We start from the raw sequence: 24,780 nt of genomic DNA on the forward strand, positions 1-24,780 counted from the left end.
TCTTGATGGGCTGCTAATAAAATACACTTCACATTTCATGTAATGAAATTAAAGTATGCAGAAATATATTTGAGGATTTGTTCTTTGTAAGACTGCTGTTTATTGATAGAACTCAGAACAACTGAAAAAAATTAGAACGAAAACTAAGGGAACAAACTGCTTTTCCCCTCTAATTAAATTGGAGATTTTTTTGGACTAAGGCGCAGTATCTGAAGTACAAGCTTCTAGTGCAGAGGTGATCATTCCAAGCAAGGGTTTGGAAAGGGCCAGCCTTCTCTTGCTTCTAAGGATGCACAATGACTTTAAACTCCATCAAAAAGACATAACTCAAGCTGCTTATTTTACTACTGGTAATTATAGTAATAGACAACGTATGAACCTGAAATGAAACACAGAGATGATTTGTGAAAAGAATGAATACATGGGTATGTAATCCAAAAGACAAAGATAGGAAGTAAAGATTTAATTAAAAGCAGTTCTTCTGAAGATAGTACACTGTAGCAAATGCCTGAACTCTGCAAAGCTCGGTCAGTGGGTGGTAGGTTGTTTGAAGAGGTGCTTTTTTTTTTTTTCCTTTTTTTCTTTTCTTTTCACTCTGCTTGATGAAGTCTGATCTTCCAATGGGTTAAAAGTGGGTGTTTGGTTTCTCATTGGACTGCCTGCTTGGGAAGGACGAGACTGACACTATTGATAACTCCTAACATCCTGGAACAATGTAGCTTACGGTTGCTATACATTTGAGTCTGTCTTGGGACTGGTGCTTTTCAATATCTTCATCAGTGACACAGATGATGGGATTAAGTACACCCTCAGGAGGCTTGCAGATGACACCAAGCTGTCAATCTAACAGAAGGAAAAGCTGTCATTCAAAGGGACCTGGACAATCTTGAGAAGCAGGCACATGCGAACTGCATGAGGTTCAACAATGCCAAGTGCAAGGTACTGCACCTGGATCAGGGCAATCCTGACCATAAGGACAGACTGGAAGAAGAACCCACTAAGAGCAGCCCTGCAGAGAAAGACTTTGGAGTTCTAGAGAATGAAAAGCTTGACACGAGCCAGCAGTGTGTGCCTGCAGCCCAGAAGGCCAACTGTGTCCTGGGCTGCATCAACAGAGGGGTGGGCAGCAGGTGGAGGGAGGGGATTGTGCCCCTCTGCTCTGCCTTGTGAGGCCCCACCGGGAGTGCTGTATCCTGGGCTGGGGCCCCCAGTACAAGAAGGATGTGCGGCTGTCAAAGCAGGTTCAGAGGAGGGACACGAAGATGATCAGAGGTCTGGAGCATCTCTCCTATGAAGGAAGGCTCAGAGAGCTGGGGTTGTTCAGCCTGGAGAAGAGAAGACTCTGGGGAGACCTCACCACAATATTTCAATACTTAAAGGGGTCTAATGAAAAGCATGGAGAAAGACTTTTTCCTTGAGTAGATAATGATAGGACGAGGGCAAATGTTCTTAAACCAAAAGTGGTGAGATTTAGATTAGAGGTTAGGAGGAAATTCTTCACTCACATGGTGGTGAGGCAATGGAACAGATTGCCCACAGAAGCTGTGGATGCCCCATTCCTGGAGGTGTTCAAGGCCGGGCTATCTGGGGCCTTGGCCAGAGTGATCTAGTGGGTGGCATCCCTGCCTATGGCAGGGGGCTTGGAGGTAGATAATTTTTAAGGTCTCTTCCAACCCAAGCCATTCTATGATTCTTCAGCTCATAAATAGGGGAAAAGAGAATAAAAAGAAATAGGTGTTTCCAAAATAAAAAATTATTTTTGAGTATGGCAGTAAAAAGAGCACGCAATACATTGTCTGCAATCTGTATTATTTTTGCATGAAGGAAAAAGCAAGAGAATAGCTTGGTGTTCTGAACAGGGAGGAAAGTGAAAACCCAAGTAAGGGAAAAGAAGTACTTTTTCAAGTGACTTTGGCATATGTTTTGTGACCTTAAAAAGAGCCCCATTCTTTAGTAGCAGAAATATTTGGAAAGATTTTTCAAGATTTTGCCCTGCTCCTCATTTCAAGTGTCCCCTACCTCATTCCACACACACATTCACAACAAAATGCTGTGCCATGACAAGAACACTAAAAACACTTTTGCTTCAGGGTATGCATGCTTTACTTTACTGGATTATATTGCTTCATTCCTGATGTTTCATCTATTTACTTATATTGTTCAAAAAAACATTTGACTTGTGTACATTAATGCAAAACACACTCTACTGGAAGTTTCATGCATTTTTACTCTCTACATTTCAGGTATTTACTGTTTACAGCTCTGGAAATTCTGTATTTTGGCACCTTTCAATTGTGAGGTTTAACGATACTTAGACTTTAAACTGACTGATTCAAATGAGCAGGCCTGTGATACATACACATTGTTAAGGTAGTTTTGTCTGGAAAATTTACAATCCCAATTTTCCCCAAGTCTGCAGATCCTCAGTTTGCATAACTTTCCTGAACTTTTAAAGTGGGAATGGAGATAACTTGCCTTTGCAGAAATGCCACAGAATCCAGTAAATTCACACATAGTTTCAGTGGGAGCGAGGTTAGCCCACAGTTTTTATACCTTTTCTGAATTGTATGTGTTGGGTATTTAGAGGGAATCTAATATTTGTAATATTTGCAGCAGTGTGGTTTGTTGTAACAGCAGTGTTGCACTGTCTCCTGATAATTTCCTCTTTCTCCTGCTGAAATTTCAGTCAAGCAGTGTGCTGAGGTAACTTAAGTCTCATGTTTTCCTGAAAGCGAGAAAACCCCAATGGAGCTTTTTCAACTCCAAACTTATGTTTTAAAACAAACCCATGCAACTGAGAAAAATGCAGAACAGCAAACTTTTAAAAAACATAGCTGTGTTGGGAAAGATAGGGAAACATTTCTCCACAGGTTCTGAGTTTGTGTGATGGGGAGCAGAGGGAAGATGGCTCGATGCCATCATGTTCCCTGTCCAGGAGCCAGGACCAGCTTCCCAGGTGACAGTGACTGCTGTCCAGCCTCCTAGTGCCCTGGGGACAACCCCCTCTCTTAAGGGCTGGCTTTGTGGCTGCTCCCATGTCCTTGGTGGCCTCCCATCAGCATGGTCCTGATCTCCTGGGTGCCTGCAGCCCCACCAGGCTACACAGAAGCCCTGACATGGCTTCCTCCTTCTAGAAGGTTCTGTGGGGCCTGCTGTTGCTGCCACCAGGGCAGAGTCACTGGGGTGCTTTCTGCTTCTCTTCTTAGTTGTGTGTTGGGTTACATGCCACCATGGAAATCTGTCTCCGCTATGTGTCTCTGGAGCTCCTACAACCTGTTTTCCACCACCTCCATATCTGGCTTGTTCTACCTGTAAGGCAGCACCAGCCAGGGAATGACACCCTCACCTTGCATTTTGCTGCATTCCTGTGGAATCACTGGCTGTCCATTTGGAGATGTGGGCTGAGCAAAAATGATGTTTCCAGGAGGAGAGAACCTTGCAGAACAGTGGCTTGTTGGGGCTGACACTTTCCACACTGTCTGTGCTGAGTTTTGCAGCCCCGAGGACACTGAATTCAGGTCTGCAGTGGCAGCTCCACAGATCCTAAGGTTTCAGGGAGCTCTGAGCAAGGGCAAGTCAATGGGATTTTGGGGTCTCCATTCACCTTCACTACTCCCATACGGTCTAATCTTTGTGGGGCCCATGGCCCTTCCTTGGAGGGATCCAGCTGCCCAGCACAGCCTGGAGGACAGACAGGAGCTGTGGACTCCTGCTGTTTGGTGCCACCTGCACAGTGGAAACCTGGTGTAGAACACCCATCTCCAGAGCTGCTGGGTGAGGAAAGCTAATGCTGCGCCCCCTGGAGGGGCTGGGTTTTGCAGACTCTGGGTTTTTGGGTAGTGAAGGGCAAGTTCGCCTGCCTGACCTCTTGCCCTTCATAAGCCTTTCAATTTCACCTAGTTGTGCCCATATGGTGCTCAATAATTACTAATAATTACTTTAGCAGAGCTAAAGCAGAACTTCTCCTCAAGAAACTGGCTGCTCTTGGCTTGGACTGGCGCCTGGGAGTGATGGTGGACAGTCGGCTGAATATGAGCCAGCAGTGTGCTCAGGTGGCCAAGAAGGCCAACGGTATCCTGGCTTGTATCAGAAACAGCGTGACCAGCAGGGCTAGGGAGGTGATCGTCCCCCTGTACTCGGCTCTGGTGAGGCCGCACCTCGAGTACTGTGTTCAGTTTTGGGCCCCTCGCTACAAGAAGGACATTGAAGAGCTTGAGCGGGTCCAAAGAAGGGCGACGAAGCTGGTGAGGGGTCTGGAGAACAAGTCCTATGAGGAGCGGCTGAGGGAGCTGGGCTTGTTCAGCCTGGAGAAGAGGAGGCTCAGGGGCGACCTTATTGCTCTCTACAGATACCTTAAAGGAGGCTGTAGAGAGGTGAGGGTTGGCCTGTTCTCCCACGTGCCTGGTGACAGGACGAGGGGGAACGGGCTAAAGTTGCGCCAGGGGAGTTTTAGGTTAGATGTTAGGAAGAGCTTCTTTACTGAAAGGGTTGTGAGGCATTGGAACAGGCTAACCAGGGAGGTGGTGGAGTCACCATCCCTGGAAGTCTTCAAAAGACGTTTAGATGTAGAGCTTAGGGATATGGTTTAGTGGGGACTGTTAGTGTTAGGTTAGAGGTTGGACTCAATGATCTTGAGGTCTCTTCCAACCTAGAAATTCTGTGATTCTGTGATTCTGTGATTTATACTTCATTTGCTTTATTCGTGTGCATTAATGAGCATGGCACAAAAGTTTTAACTGAATCCAGTGCATGGAACTGCTCTCTACTGTGTTGTGATAATTAGATTACAAACACACTAGCTACTGCTGCTCTTGCTGTTTTCCTTTGATGCCTCTCTCTCTCTCTCTCTCTTTCTTTCTTTCTCTGGCTTTCCCTCTTTGGCACACACCAAATCTGTTTTGTCCTCGATCAGCCATCTGGTGCCTATCCATTATCACCTTTTGGGAAGATGCCTGTTTCCATTGGGCCAGTATCTGTTTAGTTTGAGTTCTCTGTAGAATTCCTGGAGCTTGAGCTAGTTCAGGGGTTTTGATTGCAGTAACTGAGGAGTCATTTTGAGACCAGTACTGAAACACGGAAAGCAGAGTAGTTACATATAAATAGGATGGATCATACACTTAAATCCAACTTTTAAACATTTAACCTCTGCTGGAGTAAATATGTGGTGTTTTTCAATGAATACATAAAATACAGATGAAAACTAACATACAAGGAAATCTGCAAGGCAACAGTCTGAGGATGATTGTGTAATAAACACGAAGCTAACATGCCTCTTTTTGGAAAAGCTCATCATGCTTTGATCCACCATCATGTTTATCTCAAAAACATATTGTTTATGTAGCAGATTATGCTGTTGCCTTAAACATATTGTTTATGTAGCAGATTATGCTGCTGCCTTCTGAGGTAACTGTCATATGGTGAAAAGTCCAGTTTGCTGAGAGTAGAAACATTAGGAAAAACCTTGTAGGTCAGCCAGTGTAAAGCAGAGAGTTGAACTATTGCACACTTTCTCTGGAATAAATGACTAGTTACAGGTCAACACGTGCTTGAGAATTCCTGGCAGATAGTGAAGGTCACCATCTGTTAAAGGGAAAGAAAGTCCAAAATTAAATAAATGAGGTGAATCACCTTTTCTCAGGGGAGCTCAGTTTCCCTTCAGAGCATTAATGGTAAAGTTTAGAGATTACAGAAGACTGCAAAGTAGGGACAATCTTGCATTTGCATGAAGTGAGCAAATAGCATGAAACACAGGTTTTAAAAGCCCTTGCTGAAATAAAATTAAGCATAAAACATATGAATAACTACCTAAAAGGCTTTTAGGCATCAGTGGAAGTTAGGAAATTAATGGATGGACTAATTTGGCTCCTTCTGAGCCAGTCACAGCTTTCTCAAGGGAAGGTGATATCCTCTCAGGAGGATATGAAATGCACTTAAGTAATTGGGTTTAACTGAAGCTCCCATTTGTATTATGCCTGTCATTGACCAGAGAAATAGCCTAAATATTAACTATCTTTGACCTCAGATGTTTAACAATTAGACATCTAACTTTAGGTGAGATGAATCTGACCCTTGATAAAAGCCAGGAGATGTACTTGTCTACATATTATGTGTCTAGAGACCTGTGGAAAAAAATATCAGTAATTTAAAATTACTATTGTATAGTGTAGTACTACAACATTGCAGCATAGTATTGAAAAAGTGCAACTGTTTTTACTGAGCTCCACTGGACCTTTGTTGATGTCACCTGGCTTTTTTGCTGGAGTTACTTGTTTCAGATAAAGTGACCTGGAGCTACTAGTTTCAGATAAAGTGACCCAATTCACTTTAGTTCCTTTACTTCCAGATAAGAACCTAAGTTTATTTTATATCATAGAATCATATCATAGAAAGGCACAGATTAGAAGGGACCATAAAGACTGTGTAGTTAGAACCTCCCTGCAACGGCAGAGATGCCACCCACTACACTACATTGCCCAGGGCCTCGTCCAACCTGGTTGTGAACACCTCCAGGGATAGGGCATCCACAGCTTCTCTGGACAACCTGTTTAAGTGTCTCATGACAAGCTGAGTAAAAAAATTTCCTCCTAACCTCTAATTTAAATTTCCCCTCTTTTACTTTAAAACTTTTTTGCCTTGTCTTATCATTATCTGCCTGAGCAAAAAGTTGCTCTCCATCTCTGCTATAAACCCCCCTATAAATATTGAAAAGCTGCAATAGTGTCACCCTGGAGCCTTCTTTTCTCCAGGCTGAACATCCCCAGCTCTCTGAGCCTTCCTTCATAGGAGAGATACTCCAGACTTCCTCTGATCATCTTTATGTCCCTCCTCTGAACCTGCTCTGACAGCTAAATGTCCTCCTTGAGCTGGAGGCCCCCAACAAGGATGCAGCACACCAGGTGGGGCCTCACAAGGCAGAGCAGAGGGGCACAATCCCCTCCCTCCACCTGCTGCCACCCCTCTGTTGATGCAGCCCAGGACGCAGTTGGCCTTCTGGGCTTGCAAGCACACACTGCTGGCTCATGTGGATCTTTTCATCCACCAGAACCCTCAAGTCCTTCTCTGCAGGGCTGCTCTCAATGAGTTCTTCCAGTCTGTTCTCATGTCTGGGAGTGCCCTGATCCAGGTGCAGCACCTTGCACTTGGCATTGTTGAACCTCATGCAGTTCACATATGCCAAGTTCTCAAGCTTGTGCAGGTCCCTCTGGATGGCTTCCCTTCCTTCTGGCGTATTGACTGTACCACTCAGCTTGGTGTCATCTGCAAACTCAATCCCAGTGTCTGTGTCATTGATAAAGACATTAAACAGCACCGATCCCAGGACAGACCCCTGAGGGACATCACTAATCACCAGTCTCCACCTGGACACGGAGCCATTGACCACCACTCTCTGGGTGTGGCCTTCAAGCCAATTCCTTATGCACTGAATAGTCCACCCATCAAGTCCACGCCTCTCCAATTTGGAGAACAGGACAGCATGGGAGACTATGTCAAAGGCCTTACTGGTAGATGATATTAGTCAATTTTCCCTTGCCAACTGATGCAGTCACTCCATCATAGAAGACCACCAGCTTGATCGGGCATGATTTACCTTGGTGAAGCTGTGCTGGCTGTCTTGGATCAATTCCTTGTCCTGCATGTGCCTTGACATTGCTGCCAGGAGGATCTGTTCCATAATCTTCCCAGGTACGGAGGTGAGGCTCACTGTTCTGTAGTTCCCTGGGTCCTCCTTTCTACCCTTACTAAAAGTGGGAGTGATGTTTCCCTTTTTCTGGTCACCAGGGACTTTTCCTGACTTTTCAACGGTGATGGGGGGAGGCTTGGCAACTCCATCAGCCAGTTCTGTCAGGATCCTGGGGTGTGTGTCCTCTGGCACCATAGACTTATACTTGTTTATTTTCATCAGGTGGTCTTGAACCTGCTCTTCTCTTACAGAGGGAAGAACTTCTCTTACAGTTCCTGCAGCCCTCCTCTATGGGTTCAGGAAATGTGAGATGTGGGAAGCCTGACTGTCAGTGAAGGCAGAGTCAAAGAAGTTGCTGAATTCCTCCAGCCTCCATGTCTGTTGTTACCAGTTCTCCCTTCTTGTATATCAGAGGGGATATCTGATATCTCTTTTAGTTTATCTCTTTCTTTTCTGCCTAAAGCACCTACAAAGTCCCTTCTTGTTATTCTTTTCATCCCTTTCCAGGCTCAGTGCCGTCTGTGCCTTGGCTTTCCTGATCTCATCCCTGCACATCTGGACAGCTTCCCTGTACTCCTCCGAGGGCACATGTCCCTGTATACACTGCCTATGTAGTTTCTTCTTGTGCCTCAGTTAGACCAGCTGGTCCTTGCTCAGCCATCCTGGTTTTCAGCCCTCCTTGCTTGCTTTCTTACTCAGGGGGATGGAGAGTTCTTGTGCTCCAAAGAAAATATCCTTAACAAGTTGCTACCTCTGTTCAGCGTTTTTGTCCTTATTGTCAGTGTCCCAGGGCATCTTATCCAGTAGGTTTTAAATAGCTTGTAATTTGCTCTTCAGAAGCTCAGGGTTCCTGACTTAGATCTTTGACAGGCTCATATTCCTCGAGACCACAAACTTAACCTGGGTATGGTCACTTGGTAACACTTCTCTTCTTGTTGTTTGCTCTAATACCTGGCCCAGGACGTTATCCTCAATGTCCTCCTGGATATCCAGAGTATCCTGGATTGCTTACAGCCTGTTGTGTTGCTTTCCCAGTAGACATCTAGGTGGTTGAAGTTCCCCACCAGAATGAGAATATGCAAGCATGATGCTTCATGTATTTGAAGCCAGAAGGCTTCATCAACAGGCTCCCCTTGGCTGGGTGACCTGTAGTAGTTTTACATAAATTATTTCTATTTGTGATATGTATAATGAATGCATATGATATGTATAATCATAATAATAACATGACTGCATGTTACCTTCTTGGTGGCATCTAAGCAGACAGAAATTGTAAGTATCCTACTTCATCTGAGTAGTTCAGATGTTCCTTAGAATAGTGGTTTCTCCTTGTTAAGAGAATTATCAGCAGGTAGATGAATTTCTCATGGAAACAAATGTAATGGAAGTTCCTTAAAGGCATTGAAGGTATAGACAATATTGTTTGTCGGAACACAGTTGTGAGATTTGAAGATTGCTCTTATCATAACTATAGTCCAGTTAAGTAATCTTTTTGGAAAAACTAACAGAGGATACCTGATGAGAACTCTCTCTGTCTTACACTGGAGTAATGAAGACTACAATTTAGAATATTATTGTTGTCTCATGGAAAAATGAACCACTATATAGGATAAAAACCACAGTACACAATTAATTTATCTTCTCAGAATTCCCATGTAGAATTCTGAGTTTTGTTCAGCATTTTGTGTTCATAGTTAGTACATTCCTGACAAAACCATTTGTTCTAGTAGGCTAAGTTTCTAAGTTTTGCTAATGTTATATATCTATATCATCTATATCTAATCTATATCTATCTATCTATATCTATATCTATATCTATATCTAATCTATATCTATATCTATCTATATCTATACCATCTATATCTATATCTATCTATATCTATATCTATATCTATATCTATCTATATCTATATCTATATCTATATATCTATATCTATATCTATATCTATATCTATATCTATATCTATATCTATATCTATATCTATATCTATATCTAATCTATATCTATATCTATATCATCTATATCTATATCTATATCTATCTATCTATCTATCTATCTATCTATCTATCTATCTATCTATTTTTTTTTTCTCCACAACTGATGGAGGATGGTTTAGTGTGTGATCAGCATTTAGTATGTGCACAAAGGCCCCTCTTACTCATTGTCTCCTCTGCTTTGAGGAGAAGGCAGTTGCAGGGTTGGGGAAAATTGCTCTTCAGCCTAGTCACCACTAGGATTTTGGTAGCAAGCTTGGGTGCTGCAGGAATCTGTTCCACTGAAAAGTGTTAGTAGGCAGGAGCAGAAGAGAGCAAACAACAAAGGCATACACATGGCTTTTCCTGAATGCTGATAGGAATAGTGGGGATATCAGAAACTCAAGTAAAAGGGGCAGGACTCCTGTGAAGCATGTCCTTTAGGAAGGGTGAGATGAGTAATAATCACCACTATGCACATGGCAGAGAAGGATATGGTACCACTGAGAAAGCAGTCTAAGGAAGTCAGTGACCATTGACCAGTGACCTATCTGTCTATGAAAAACATCCGTGTTCTCTGCAAAGGAATGAAGCGTTGACTGGAAACTACCAGTGTTTCTGTTCTGTTCATTGCTCAATATTAGCAATGAGAGTTTGTTGCTTAATGTTAGCAATGGGATATGTCATATTTTTCCTAGTCTACAGTTTGAATTTCTTCTTATATGCACTTAAAACACTATTTATTTATTTATTCACTTATTTTTTCCACTCGTTTTCTTTTTGAATTTCTGGATGGAGCTGTTGTGTCATCTGGTGAATGGTATCGACTGTGTTTGAACTGTATTACACTTTTTTTTTTTTTTTTTTTTAATTGAAAGACTGATTTGAAGGATAATTACTGTCCCCTTTTGGTGAATCATAATCACCAACTACGTTTTCATTATCAGTTGTGGATACATCAATATGGTTATCATTAAGTATCTGTGACTTTGTGAGTCCTTATCCATGTAGCATCTAACAATAGATATTTTGGATCAGCTCTGGTGGGTACTAGAGTGACATAACCTATATTATTACCTGGGTGTGACGTCCAGGAATTTCTTGTGAATGTAATGTTTGCATTTTTACTCCTAGTATTATTGCCCTATTCCTTCTTCAAGTGCCTCCCAGTGTTCATCTCTCATTTTTTTGTGACTTCCATTTCTGGAACAATAGAAAAGCTTTTATGGAAATTAGCATTTGTTCTGGTTCAGCCTTTAATTCTGTAGTTCTTGTAGTGCTAAAATTGGAGTAAAGGTCATCTCCACTTTGATTTGCCTTGCTTACTGTAAGATTTTCTCAGCTAGCCTGCTGGACTGCATGCAATAAGGGCTTTCATTATAGGTATGAAAGAGAAATCCTTTACAAACCTAAAAATCCCTCAGTGGCCAGTTGTAACCTATTATCTCAAATTAGTTCTTTCCAACTAAGAGGCTATATGAAAAGAAACCCTGAAGCTGCAGCAGTTACAACAGTTATTTTCCTGCTCTGTTTTAGTGATGAACATTATACATAACTCTGCTATTCACTGTCCAGCCCTCCAAAAAGCTCTGGTTTATGCAGTCCTAGATTCTGTGTCCTGACATCTGTATCCTAGTGCCTATAACCTCCTGGTCCCATGAAATTAATTTACATTACTCACATTGCTGTCAGGGAGATTTCACACAGTCTGAAATAAGATTTGTTCCAGTAAAAGTATTATGAATATACGTTTGCTGAATCTCTCTCTCTCTTTTATTTATTTATTTTTCTTTTACCTATGAATATAAACTAAGACCTATTTTGAGCCATTTTAGCTGCCACCACACAGAAAATAATCAATATTAAACATAATAAAAAGAGCTCCTTTACATTGTCGTTGGTATTTGAGTCATAATGTCTGAATTCCTGCATGGGAATAGATGTGTGTTTTCTGTTCTGTGTGGTGAGAAGACTAAGAAGTAATAGAAAATGATACATCCTCATAAATCAGATCAATTACAAATTCTCAGTTATGACGCATATTGCTGGAACATTTTGTTTAGAATCAGTTGCTATAATCCCAACAAGCAGAACTGTGGAAATACCACTCCCCGCCCCTGAATACCTTGTTCATATTAATGAAGTCCATTGTTTTGTGACTAAATGAACCATGCAACGGTTTTGAGGCACACCCTGTTCTTTAGGAACCGACAGATCCTCTGCAAACTTTGGCAGGATTTCAGGTAATTTTGTCTCCCCATCACTTCCTGCACTGCAAGATTGAAATGTGGTCATTTTTTTATTTTTATTTTTTTTTATATTTATTTTTAATTTCCAGCCTCCAGTTCTTTCTCATAGTATTGGAGTCACTTTTATTAGAGTGTAGCTAGGCTTTGCTCCAGGAAATGATAGCTATTTTGCCCACTAGAAACTTTCAGATGACATGCTTATTTAAAACAGTTTTGTCTATATTCCAAAATGCTTAATTCTTTTGAACAGCTGAACTTTGAAAAGCAAGTTGAAACATAGTTGTGTTCCCCCTCTCCCCCCCCTCCCCCCCGCCCCATTTTTTGTCTGTTTATTCAGTTTGTTTTCAGATTTTGTTCTTAAGAATATGGGAGTTGCTGTATGTTAGACCCTTTCCCAGCAGTCATTGTGCTCATTTTCATCAGGAAGCTGTGCTGCACAGCTGCAGCAATTCAGCTTTGTGAATCAGGAGTAATTCCACTGGAGCTGTTGAATTAATTTACCTTAGTTCTGTTTATAGAGGAATAGATCAGGCCTGACTATTGAAGGCATTTTGACAAACATGTAAGACATTCCCACAAGCAGGTTTAAGTTAGACACAGCACCTGCTGGAAACAAGTGAAATGGCAGTGCAAAATACAGGTGCAGTTTCTGTCCTTTAACTATTGGTTCTGCAATTCTAGATCAACCAGTAGGCTGATCCAATTTTGTTTCCCTCTAGCAAGAAACAAATTATTGAGGAGAAGTCACAGGAAGCCTCAGAAAAGATAACAGCAATTAGAGATGGACCCTCAGTACAGATGGCATGTACTTGCCCTTCCCAACACAGAAGTTGTCCCATTTATGCATCATCATAAAAGAAATGGTCCGGTTTTTGGACCATACCAAGTGTTTTCCCACAGATCAACCTGTTGGCAGCCTAATGGATTTGCACAAGTTAGAGATTTAGTGCCGTGTTCAGTAATCACACATTTCATTATAAACACCCATTATAATTAACTGTTTACTGGAAATGTTGCATATTAGAAAAAAAAAAGTCTAATAACTAGAAAATAAGTTTGAGCTAGAGATCAAAGTAATTCTATTTCCTTGGCCCCAGGTTGTGCCAGTGGCATAAGCAAAAGCCACAGAAACATAACCCAACAGACCCAGCTCCTGGTTCTGATAAAATCTTTTTTTTGCAGTCATAGTTATGTCTGCATGTGATGATGCAGCAGTCTGCAAGAGATACCTGCGACTGCTTGATCAGAAAGCAGCTTCTTAATGTAGGGAATTAATATCAGCAGTAAACTTTGCTTTACATTCTTGACATTTAAATGTAACTAGTACTATACAGGCATTCCTTTGCTGACCCAAATGGAAGACATCTTCAAGTGGTTGTATCTTAAGACCTTTAATGTGGATTTCATCTTGCAAATTGAAACAACTCCAATTCGATATTCATATATAGGTGTCTTCATGTGAATTATGTATGCTTATGCACAGCAAATGGGGCTCTGGCTATCCAGGAATGTACCATGGCATACTGTTGAGGTGACCCTCAGCAATTCAAAGCACAGCATAGCTCATACTCTTCAAATATCCTTTTAATGCTTACCTCAGTTCCTCTGCAATTTCAGCTCATGCCCCAAAAGTTTTCCTTTGGTCCTTCTCAGGCCTTGAACCTGGATACAGCTTATATGCTATGAAAATAAAGGAAAATATGAAGGATTTTTTTTTAAATTATTTTTATTAATGTTTAATTTTCTTTCAAGCTTTCTTTCTCAATTATTGCTCTTTCAAACTTTTTTTTTTTTTTTTTTTTTTTTTTTTTTTTCATTTTGAATCATGCAAATTTTAAACAAGTCAGTAAATAACTGAAACGTTTTGGAGAACATTTTGTTCTCCATGTATAGTATCCATAATATTTTATCATAGATTGAATTTGCACTTAAGGAAAGGCTAAAACCTTTGCATTATCATTGAGAATGATTTGGAGCAGCAGGTTAGTAAGCATCTAGAGCTTTCACAGAAACTGCTATAGTATCCCTTCTTATTAGATTAAATATAAAGTGAAATATGCTTGACTGGAGCATATATGCTTTGACCATAGTGCTTGAACCACATCGCAAAGGCAGAATTGAAACCATACGTTAATGGAATGCGGATATTGATGACAGGAAGGATGTTCTCATAAACAAAGCATTGGGAGCCATATCTCCCTCCTCCTCCTTGTTTCCATCTGCTAGCCAAGTACATCTCATGACTCAGTCTGTATTAGTTACATGAAATAAGTCTGAGAGTACAGAGGACTGCAAGAAAGGTAACCGCTTAAGCACAGCAGCAGCAGCAGTTGTGAATTTATTAGCGCAAATGTGAATTTGAACAAAATGGGTCTCCTGTGTGAGTGCAACCCTCTATTATCAAGGTAGAAAACTTCTTTGTGCCAATAGACATATTTTTGTGCTGTGACATTTAGTTACTGGCAGGAAGCACGTAAGAAAACATTCAGTGTCAAGCAGTTAATCTGTCTTCATATTGGTATATATCTGTATAATGTATATTTGATTGGTTCAAGACAATACTCATCTGGAGCTAAGAAAATGGTTGCTGTGAGATGAACTCTGAAAAACATTGTAGTCCTTATAGTGCAGACAGATGCTTTTGCAAAACATACTTACCTTCTCATAATCTACACAAATTAAATTAGTATTTATTTTGCTGCAACGGTGCTGTTACAAGCAATGGAATTATTTTGCATCAAACCTCTTACTCATCAGAAAAGAGTAAAGGTGACTGGTGGTAAATACATTAAACATCATATAGGACTCTTAAACATTTTAGAAAAAAAATAGTGAAAGGTTTTGCATCTCTGTGGCCCACAACATTGTCAGTTGGCATTCTTGTAAACTTGACAGTACTTTGGAGCCTTGCACAGGAAGGCTCTGGAGGATCTTTATGATAAAATAATTGTATGAGATACCACTTCTTAAAGTGGTTAAAGTGGAGGCAATCAATAAAATTTAACCATGATAGTTAGAGGAGCCATATATTCAATTTGTTGGTGAGTCTTGACCCTGGAGATACATAATATGATTGGTCATGATTTGAGTTAGTGTTGACATCTTAGCTTGATTAGAAGACTTGCTGGAGTTAGTAAAGGCTTTATCAGGGATCTGAGGGTCTGTAAAACAAACAAACAAACAAACAAACAAACAAACAAACAAAAACCACCACACTATTGTATGGCTTAAGCACTGGGATGCTGTTCTGGAGAACCGTCCCTGCTTCTGCCACAGAATTACTTTATGTATAAGCAAATACCGTAGTATCTGAGCATGTCAGACTTCACACACACTGGTGATATACTTGGATTCCTCATTTTCTGGGTACCCAACTTAGCACCAGTCAGGCTTGGTATTTCTATTTGCAGCTAAAGTCAAAAAGCAGTGTAAGGCTAACTGTTCTAAAAAAGAGGTGTAGCTCTTACATATGCTTATTTCAGCACAGTAGACATATTGGGCTTTTACAGCTGGTGAATTCTGTGTATTCACCTCTTGGGAATGGGAATAATAATGCCAGTCCTCTTAGGTGGATGTCATAAAAAATAATACAAACACTTTCTCCAAAAAGATTAAGACTAGGTAGTTGACTTCATATATGTAAAGGGCATTCTTCTGCAAATGTTCTGCCTATAATGCAGTAGTAGTACACTGTTCAGAATAGATTAACCAATTTTACCTTTGGGACATTTTTAATTTGATTTGATTCCACTTTTTATTATTTCTTATTATTTATTTATTTTTATTTTTATTTTTATTTTTATTTTTATTTTTATTTTTATTTTTATTTTTATTTTTATTTTTATTTTTATTTTTATTTTTATTTTTATTTTTATTTTTATTTTTTATTTTTATTTTTATTTTTATTTTTATTTTTACTTTTATTTTTATTTTTATTTTTATTTTTATTTTTATTTTTTATTCTGCTTCTTTGCACCTGTCCAGATAATTCTTAACAGATTTTTTTTGGGGGGAGTGTCAAAAAACAGATAGGTCTAGTGAGAATATTTGAGGAAAAATATTGATAGCCAAATCTTCAATATTTAATGAGTAAAGATCCTTGTGAAGAAAACTGAAAATTTTTGTCAGTGTGCAGTGTGGATTGTGGATGGATGGAGGCATGTTTTAGGTAACTCTTTAGCAGAAAGAGAAAGAGTAACATCGCCAAGAAACGCAGAATACATCTAGGGAAATAACTTAAACCATGAGCTGGAATTTGGATGAAACTTTACCAGATTACTTTCTTTTGTCCTGTTCATTTTGCCTGTTTTTATACGCTCCCTGTTTGGCTTTTTTTAGTGCTGTTTTCTGCAAATTTTAATGCTGTTTTCTGTAAGTACACAAAAATAAGCAGTTGACACAATCTTAACATTTGCCCAGATAGTTGGAAATATTGCAGGAATATCCATTGCATTAAGACATGAGAAGTCATTACATGCATGTCTTTCTTTTTTTTAAGCATCACCGCTCAGTGCTACCATGACAAGTAAAAATTAAATGAAATAGCTCAAGCATTTCCTTCACTGAAAATAGCTGAGATTCCTGCCTGGATACATTATGTGGAAGGGATCAGAGGATGTCCCTGTCCCATTACCCAACCCCTGAAAAAATCAGGTCCTGAAAACCCCTTGCAAGTTAGCAACAGCAAGACAACTGGGAAACAGCACATCGCTCAGTGGAGTTTGCTGGTGTTGGGGAACCTAAATCTGCTCAGTTTGCAGAGTTGAGCAGTAGATATTCCTCTAACGGCTTTGGTTCATCCATAAAGCACAAACAAGATTTCAGCTGATTTGTAAACATGAATGCAGAGGATCCAGCTGAGCAAGGAAATGACTAATAAGGAATGCATGACAACTTGACTTACTGTTGACTTCTTGAGTGACCAGTTCAAATAGCCAGAGGATGTGTTAACTAAACCAACAACCAGATTCCAGTGGGTGGAGGTTATGACAACATTTGTCTTTCCAATCCCATGCCTGCTGACACAGACATGGGGCAGATTTTTTTTTTTTGCTTTTTTTTTTTTTACTTTTTTTTTTTTTTTTTCTGAAGACTCTCTGACAAAGGGAGCAGCCTTGAATTTTTCATAGCTCATTTTACCTTTAGATTGTAAGAAGATATAGTATAAAAACAGTGAGAGGAAGTGATCTATGCAAGTGAATAGTAAATAGCTCTAAAAATGTGTTGTTTTTATAGATTTCATCTTGGTTTAAATGCAAACTTAAAATTGCCAAAATACAAGGAGATCTATTTTGCTATTCTTTGCTGGTTTTATCACTTACCAAATGCAGAGATTGTGTTGTGATCATGCACATTAAGGACAAATGCTTTAAAATGACTTCTGAAGACAGAACTTTCATTCTGTCTTCCATCACTGAACTTCAAAACCCATCGTTTCACTTTTCAAATTATAAGAATGAAATTTCCTTTGACAAGAACACAAGTAACCGTTTTCTTACTTATTCTGGTTATTTTTCCTTCAGAAAAGGCCTTTGGAATACAGACCAGTTATACAGATACCTACAATTATAGCAAATCCCTGACTCTGAAAATTCATTTCAAAATGGCAGCTTCAGCTGTGTTTAAAATAGTTTGAATCATGTAGGAGGAGTGAAAATACAGGTCCTGTTCTATGTGGATTTCTGTTTCATTACCCCAAGCACAATTTGTTCAGCATTACAATATTATTTCTGACAGTCAAACTCATAGATGTACCTCACTAAAATATAAGATTGTCTTAAAAGACATAACATTTAATAAAACATCTTCTGGGTTTAATGTCTTCTGCTGCTTGAGTCCTCTGACTACACATTCTCATGGTTTTTCTGTGAAGGTATGAATATTAAAATAATTGGTAAAGAAAAAAACAAAACTCACCCCTTCCCTTAACTTTCTTTAACAGTGAGTCCACAACTGAGAAAGTGAAAACCAATAGTGCAAAACTAACAATGAACTTGTAATTGGGACACAATCTGCAAGGCTGTAGAAGTTTAATTTTTAATATAACTTTGCTGTATTTTCATATGTAAATAATAATTACACTGTACAGGGAGCAATGACCAAACGCTTATAAATCTGTTCTTTATTGCATAGTTAATACAGATTTGAAAGTGCCAATGGTTTAACACCAAGATATTTGTATTTTAAAAAACAAATATTATCTTAGCATTTTACACTACTGTCATGGTTTAACCCGGCCGGCAGCTAAACACCACGCAGCCGTTCGCTCACCCTCCCCCCTTCCTCTCTGGGACGGGGGAGAGAAATGGAAAGTGAAGCCCGTGAGTTGAGATAAAGACAGCTTAATAAGACAGGAAAATAATAATACCAAAAATAATAATAACAATAATAATAATAATAATACAATGGTGATAATAGGAAAGTAATAATAATATGTACAAACAAGTGATGCACAATGCAATTGCTCACCACTCGCTGACCGATGCCCAGCCTAACCCCAAGCAGTCTGGCCCCCTCCCCCCGGCTAGCCACCCCTATATATTGTTTAGCATGACGTCAGATGGTATGGAATACCCCTTTGGCTAGTTTGGGTCACCTGTCCTGGGTCTGTCCCCTCCCAGCTCTTACTGCACCCCCAGCCTGCTCGTTGGCAGGACAGAGCAAAAGGCTGAGATGTCCTTGGCTTAGTATAAGCACTGCTCTGCAACAATTAAAGCATCGGGGTGTTATCAGCACTCTTCTCATCCTAAGCCAAAACACAGCATTCCACCAGCTACTAGGAAGAAAATTAATTCTGTTCTAACCGAAACCAGGACAACTACAAATAACCACAGAAGCATTTGGTGGTCCTAGTTTCCATTGATGAAAGTTACAGGTTGTTCTTTTGTTAGTTTTCATGTAAACATAACCATTGCTTCCAAACTATATGTGGTTTTCCCTAAAACTTATTTGCGTATCTGAGCTGCCCCTGTCTGCCAAACTTATTGGTGAGCTAATGACAGTCAATGTTTCTTAGCACTAGAATCTAGACCATGATCAAGTATACTTACCTTTAATCCCTCCCGTGTTCATCTTCTTTTTCTTCAGTGTCATATCTTGCTTCTAAACTAAACTGAATGGACTAACCTTGGAAATACATTCAGACAATTATTTCTTTTTGTTGCTTCATAGTATAGTTTAAAATGGTCATTTTTTCTTAAAGCTTTTGCATGTAAAGTTATCTGTGATATCTGTTAGCTTGCTACATGTGTAGCAATGGATACCTAGGCTGAAGGGTTTTTAACTGGTTCAGTGAAAAGAGCCTTTCTTTACATACCAGAATATCAGATAGTTTCCTTAAAATAATGTCAAAAATAGAACTAATCATATTCCATAATCCCTTCTGCAATAGTTTTCTGTTAATGGAAGTCCAGATTATGGATGTACATCTGACCTATTCTGGGGAAACCTGAGAAGGAATCAGCTTCCTCTTCCACTGTCTTCATGCACAGCCACAGGGAGAAAATTAGAACTAATGTTCTGAGGTGGCTTTGTTACCTCACTTCCGAAGGGAGGAAAGACAAAGATTTAGGTCTGTCCCATAAAGTGGTACTGTCTCTTACAAATCCTTTAATCTTTTCTCTTATGTTGCCTATTCTTAAGTGGATTAATACTAGTTCCTGTGTGGGCCTTGCAGAAAGACTTCCTTTTCAGCTTCCAAGGTAAGTAAGAAAACTATCCACTGATATGGAGAACACAGGAAAGAAATTAAAGCTAAAATCTGACTTCCTACATAAGTTACACTAGGCATGGATCTCTTACACAATAATAAGGAACAATTTGCAAATGGAGCAAAGCATTTACTATAGGACACCTCTGTAATTATAAAGAAACCACTTAAATCATTGTGGTTTTATCAGTGAATTTGAGTGTGCCTTGAATAGAAATTATTGTGAAGTTCATTGAAGTTCAAGTAAGTTGTGACAAGAACGATTATAGCACTGGGTTGGGAGTACTGGCCACACTTAGGAAAAAATGAAACCAAATGCTATAATATGGCTGGTAGTTATTGTAGTACTTTCTTGACAGAGAAAAAGGAACTATGTTCTGTTAGAACTTAGATTTCCTTTTATTAAGTCATGCTTTATACCACATTATCGTACCTTTCCAGGTGCGATGGGGGAGAGAATCTGAGAGGTAAAAGTGTGAGAACTCATGGGTTGAGACACGGACAGATTACCAGGTAAAGCAAATGCCACATGTGCAAGCAAAGCAAACAAAGGAATCCATTCACTGCTTCCCATCAGCAGGAGGTGTTCTGCTACTCCCTGGTAAGCAGGGATCATCATGCATAATGGTTTATTGGACAGACAAATGCCATAACTCCAAATGTTCCCCCTTCCTCCTTCATTACCCCATCATGGCACCACACAGTGTGGGACACCGCTTTGGCCAGCCTGAGCCAGCTGTCCTGGCCCTGTCCCCTCCCAGCTCCTGGTGCATCCCCAGCAGGGCAGCACGAGGAATTGAAACATCCTGGGCTTTATGCAAATGCTACTTGTCAACAGCTAAGATGTTGTGTTATCACCACTGTTTTTATCAAAAATCCAAAACACAGCATTCTGTGAAGCTCTACATGGAAAATTAACTCTATCCCAGACAAAACCATGACAGAATTTTATCCACTTCTCCCTACTGAGGACAAAAGAAGACTTCCATGTTTAGAATACTCAAGGGATATACTTAGCATTAAAAGCACTTTGGATGCTTGGATGCTAATTAGCATAGTGATTAGAAGAGAATGAATAACTAAAGTCAGAAGCAGGCTTGTGCACTTTGAGTTGTCCTGTCATTGTATTTTCTAGTTTGAGCTAAAATCAAACTAGAAAAATATGAAAATCAGATGTTCCAATAAATCAGAAAGAAATACATTATTTTTGTCTGTCTCTCCAGAATCAAAGACATGCAAAACCTTTAGAGAAAGCCTGTCTTCATGTGATTTTTGCAATGAAATCTAAGATGGAAATTGATTTTAGAAATGTAAAACAGTAAAAACTAAATTAGCAAGCCTGTTAAACAAATCTCTTTAAGGTTTGAAAAAGTTCATATTTTAGGTAGCAGTTTGGATTTACTGCTGCTTTATCTGATCTGAATGGCTATTTCTAGGAGAGCAAATGCATCTCGATATATTTATACTTCTGTTTCATTAACATTTTACTGAGCTATGAAACAAAAAACTGAAGAGAAGCAAAGTTTTTTTAAGATGTATAAACATGGCACCCTGCATCTATTTTTTTTTAGGTGGAAGTCCCAAGTTACCTATCGCCTGCAACAGCAATTTTGTATTCTTTTTCTTTCATATTTTATCTACAGTCTCTGTTTTTCATATTTGATGACATCTGGTTTATTGTGCCCTATGGGAATCAGACAAAAGTAAAGAGTCATAGTGAATTTACTAATCCCGGTGGTGTGCTTACACCCAACTTTATGTAGAAGGTATGAGAAAGTCTGCAAAAATCAGTGGAGATTTTCTTATGTGTGGAATCAGACATAATAATAATAAAAAAAATTATGGATACTGATCAGGTTTTGGCAGAGGTGTGGGGAGAAGGTGGAGCTCAAAATGTTGCAGTCATCCCTCCCATGTTGCCTAAGTCAGCTGCTGTACATTGAGGGTTAATCACATCTCTGTTGTTCAGTAGTATAACTTCCTTTGCTTCATTTACAGCTGAAAAAAAAATAGTATTTTTTAAGAGGAGAAAATGGTTGTTAACCTCTGAGTGCTGAATTTCTTGAACCCAATATACTAAGTTGTCTAATGTCTTTTAACAGTGACTGGTATTATGGCAAGGGTATTTTGAAGACTGGCAGGACAGCCAAACATCTGTGATATAATTATTTGATTGCAAGGTAACTGTACCTCTTGTTTCCCCTCTATTCACCTAGCATTTAGTGGCTGTGATACAGCAATCCAATATATCTTAGCATGAAACTCTTACCACTTAGCAAAATCTGATTCGTACAAAATACTTCTCTTCCTTAGCAATGTTATTATAAACACACATTGTTACACAATTTAGAGACATCCTTATATGTAAGTTGGAGAGATATGGATTTGAAGGGTAGTCTATTTGGTGGATAAGGAATTGGCTGGATCGCTGTATCTAGGGAGTTGCAGTCAATGGCTCTATATCCAGGTGGAGAACAGTGATGTGTGGTACCCCTCAGGGCTCCGTACTGAGAGCTGTGCCATTTAATATCTTTATTTATGACATAGATATTTGGGATTGAATGCACCCTCAGTGAGTTTGATGATGCCAAGCTGAGTGATGCAGCAGATATGACAGAAGGATGGGATGTCATCCAGATGTACTTGGTCAGGCTTGAGAAATGGGCCCACATGAATTTCATAAAGTTCAACAAGGCAAGGTGCAAGTTCCTACATCTGGACCAGGGTAATCACAAGCACAAATGCATGCTGAGTGTAGAGTGAATTGAGAGCAGCTGTGAGGAGCAGGACTTGGTGGTGCTGGTGAATGAACAGCTTGATATGAACCAGCAGTGCATGCTTGCAGCCCAGAAAGCCAACTGTATCCTGGGCTTCATCAAGAGCAGCATGGCCAGCAGGGTGAGGGAGGTGATTGCCTCCCTCATCTCTGCTCTTGTGAGACCCCACCTGGAGTCTTGTGTTCAGTTCTGGTGCCCCCAGCATACGGACATAGACCTGTTGGAGCAAGTCCAGAGGAGGGCCACAAGGATGGGCAGAGGGCTGGAAGCACCTCTCCTATGAAGACAGGCTGAGGGAGCTGGGCTTGTTCAGCCTGGAGAAGAGAAGGCTCTGGGGAGACCTTATAGTGGCTTTCCAGTACCTAAAGAAGGCCTACAGAAAAGCTGGGGAGGGACTCTTTGTCAGGGAGTGGAGTGATGGGATAAGTGGGAGTAACTTTAAACTGAAAGAATGTAGGTTTAGATTAGATATTAGGAAGAAATTCTTTCCTATGAGGGTGGTGAGGTACAGGAGAAGGCCAGAGGTTGCCTGCAGAAGCTGTGGAGGTCCCATCCCTGGAAGTCTTCAAGGTCAGATTGGATGGGCCTTTGGCTAACCTGGTCCAGTGGGAAGTGTCTCTGCCCATGGCAGGGAGTTGGAACTAGATGATCTTTAAGATCCCTTCCAACCCAAGCTGTTTTGTGGTAATCGGAGTTCTCCTGTCCCCTTTTAGTCTTTTTCCTGATAAACTTAGAATGCCAGTCTTTAGTTAGAGGGTTTAGGACACTCTGGTTACATTTATCCTAGTAAATTAAAACTGGCCACGGAGGTTTCCAGGCACTGAGACCATTCCCAACCAGCACCATGTGACCCTTGTCTGCATTAATAAATTTGTTGTAGCCCTAAAAGTAACGCAGTGACATGCAACCTGCCTTTGGTCATCTCTGTGCTGTTCTAGCTGCCAAATTATGCTCAGCGCTTACTTGAAGGCAGCTATTGGAATGGGTCTGTTCATGCCAGGGAACATACTGACAGTTCACTAGCACAGAGGTTGTGTTTTAGTGACTTTGCTTCTTTAGGTGCAGCCTCAGTTGTTGGGACTAGGGTAGTTGATGACCTCCAAAAGCTCCAGGATGAAGATCCTGGTTGCAACTTTTGAACCTGATTATAAAGAAAAAATCCTTTATGTCGATTCTCTCTCTCTCTTTTTTTTTTAAAAATTATTTATTTATTTCCAGAAATGTGTCTGTAACAGACCAAAACTGCTGTGATCATCACATAACTTACATAATCACAGAATATTTTGGGTTGGAAAGGATCATCAAATTCCGACCCTGCTGCCATGGGCAGGAACACCTCCCACCAGACCAGGTTGGCCAAAGTACCATCCAGCCTGGCCTTGGGCACTGCAAGGGATGGGACATCCATAGCTTCTCTGGGCAGCCTGTTCCAGTGCCTCGCTACCCTCATAGGAAAGAATTTCTTCCTAATATCTAATCTAAACCTACTCTCTTTCAGTTTAAAACCAATACCCTTAGTCCTATCAGTACGCTCTTTGATGAAAGTCCCTCCAGCTTTCCTGTAGACCTCCTTTAGGTATTTTAAAGCCACTATAATGTCTTCCTGGAGCCTTCTCTTCTCTGTGACTTCTAATTTAAATGCCAGACATCTTCCTTTGACCTTCATTTTTCTAGTGTATATCAAGATGTATATGCATGTGTATTATAGGATAATACACAAATAATTTCAAACCCAAACAGTCTACTGCTGTGACAGGAAATGACAGAAAAGCAGACATAAGACAGTGAATTATGTTTCTTAATGCATTACTGAAAAATGCTCACATATAACACAGTAAGTCTGAGTAGACCAACTTCTAGTATTTATCAGGTGTATTATAGCTGAGGTGAAATGCCTGTTTTCGACTTGTGAGATATGCAGCGTAGGTTTTTGGCAACCTCCATCTGCAATTACTTTAAGACCATGGCAGTAAGGTAGCTCATTTAAAATTGAACAATTTGCTTTGGGAATTCTGTGTGGTATCATATCATTCATACTAGCACAAGCAGTCTTGAATCATAGCTTACAACATATTTGAAACTTGTAGTTTTGCACTGTGACTCTGAAATCACGCTTTCCCTTTTTGTAGAAGTCCAAACAATGGTCAGCAGGTGACTCAGGCACAGCATTACTACAGTCTCTGAAGCTTTAGTTTCTTGATAATGTGCCAAAACCAGAAAACGTTTCAAAATTAAGCAGCAAAGTGACTTCAGTTGTATGAACCCACTGTTCCAAGCTTTGGCAAACAAACAACATTCACTTGTGTTGTTTGTATGTTAGAGCAGTTGATATAATAAATACTAAGAACTTAAGTGCTTTAGAAAATATGATAACTTATTGCTAAGAATATG

The 24,780-nt window shown here is 40.0% G+C and overlaps 1 long non-coding RNA gene across 1 annotated transcript; it reads right to left on the reverse strand.

Annotated features, from left to right (window-relative positions):
* Window positions 1–4,686: 4,686 nt before the first annotated feature.
* Window positions 4,687–18,417, reverse strand: LOC137848309 (uncharacterized). Its single transcript, XR_011091271.1, has 4 exons — window positions 18,373–18,417; window positions 13,500–13,584; window positions 10,733–10,858; window positions 4,687–5,066 (listed from the first exon to the last, which is right to left on the reverse strand). It is a non-coding gene; the product is annotated as an uncharacterized lncRNA (long non-coding RNA).
* Between the last annotated feature and the right edge of the window lie 6,363 nt (window positions 18,418–24,780).

Source organism: Anas acuta, chromosome Z, assembly GCF_963932015.1.
Source record: "Anas acuta chromosome Z, bAnaAcu1.1, whole genome shotgun sequence".
Classification (NCBI taxonomy): domain Eukaryota; kingdom Metazoa; phylum Chordata; class Aves; order Anseriformes; family Anatidae; genus Anas; species Anas acuta.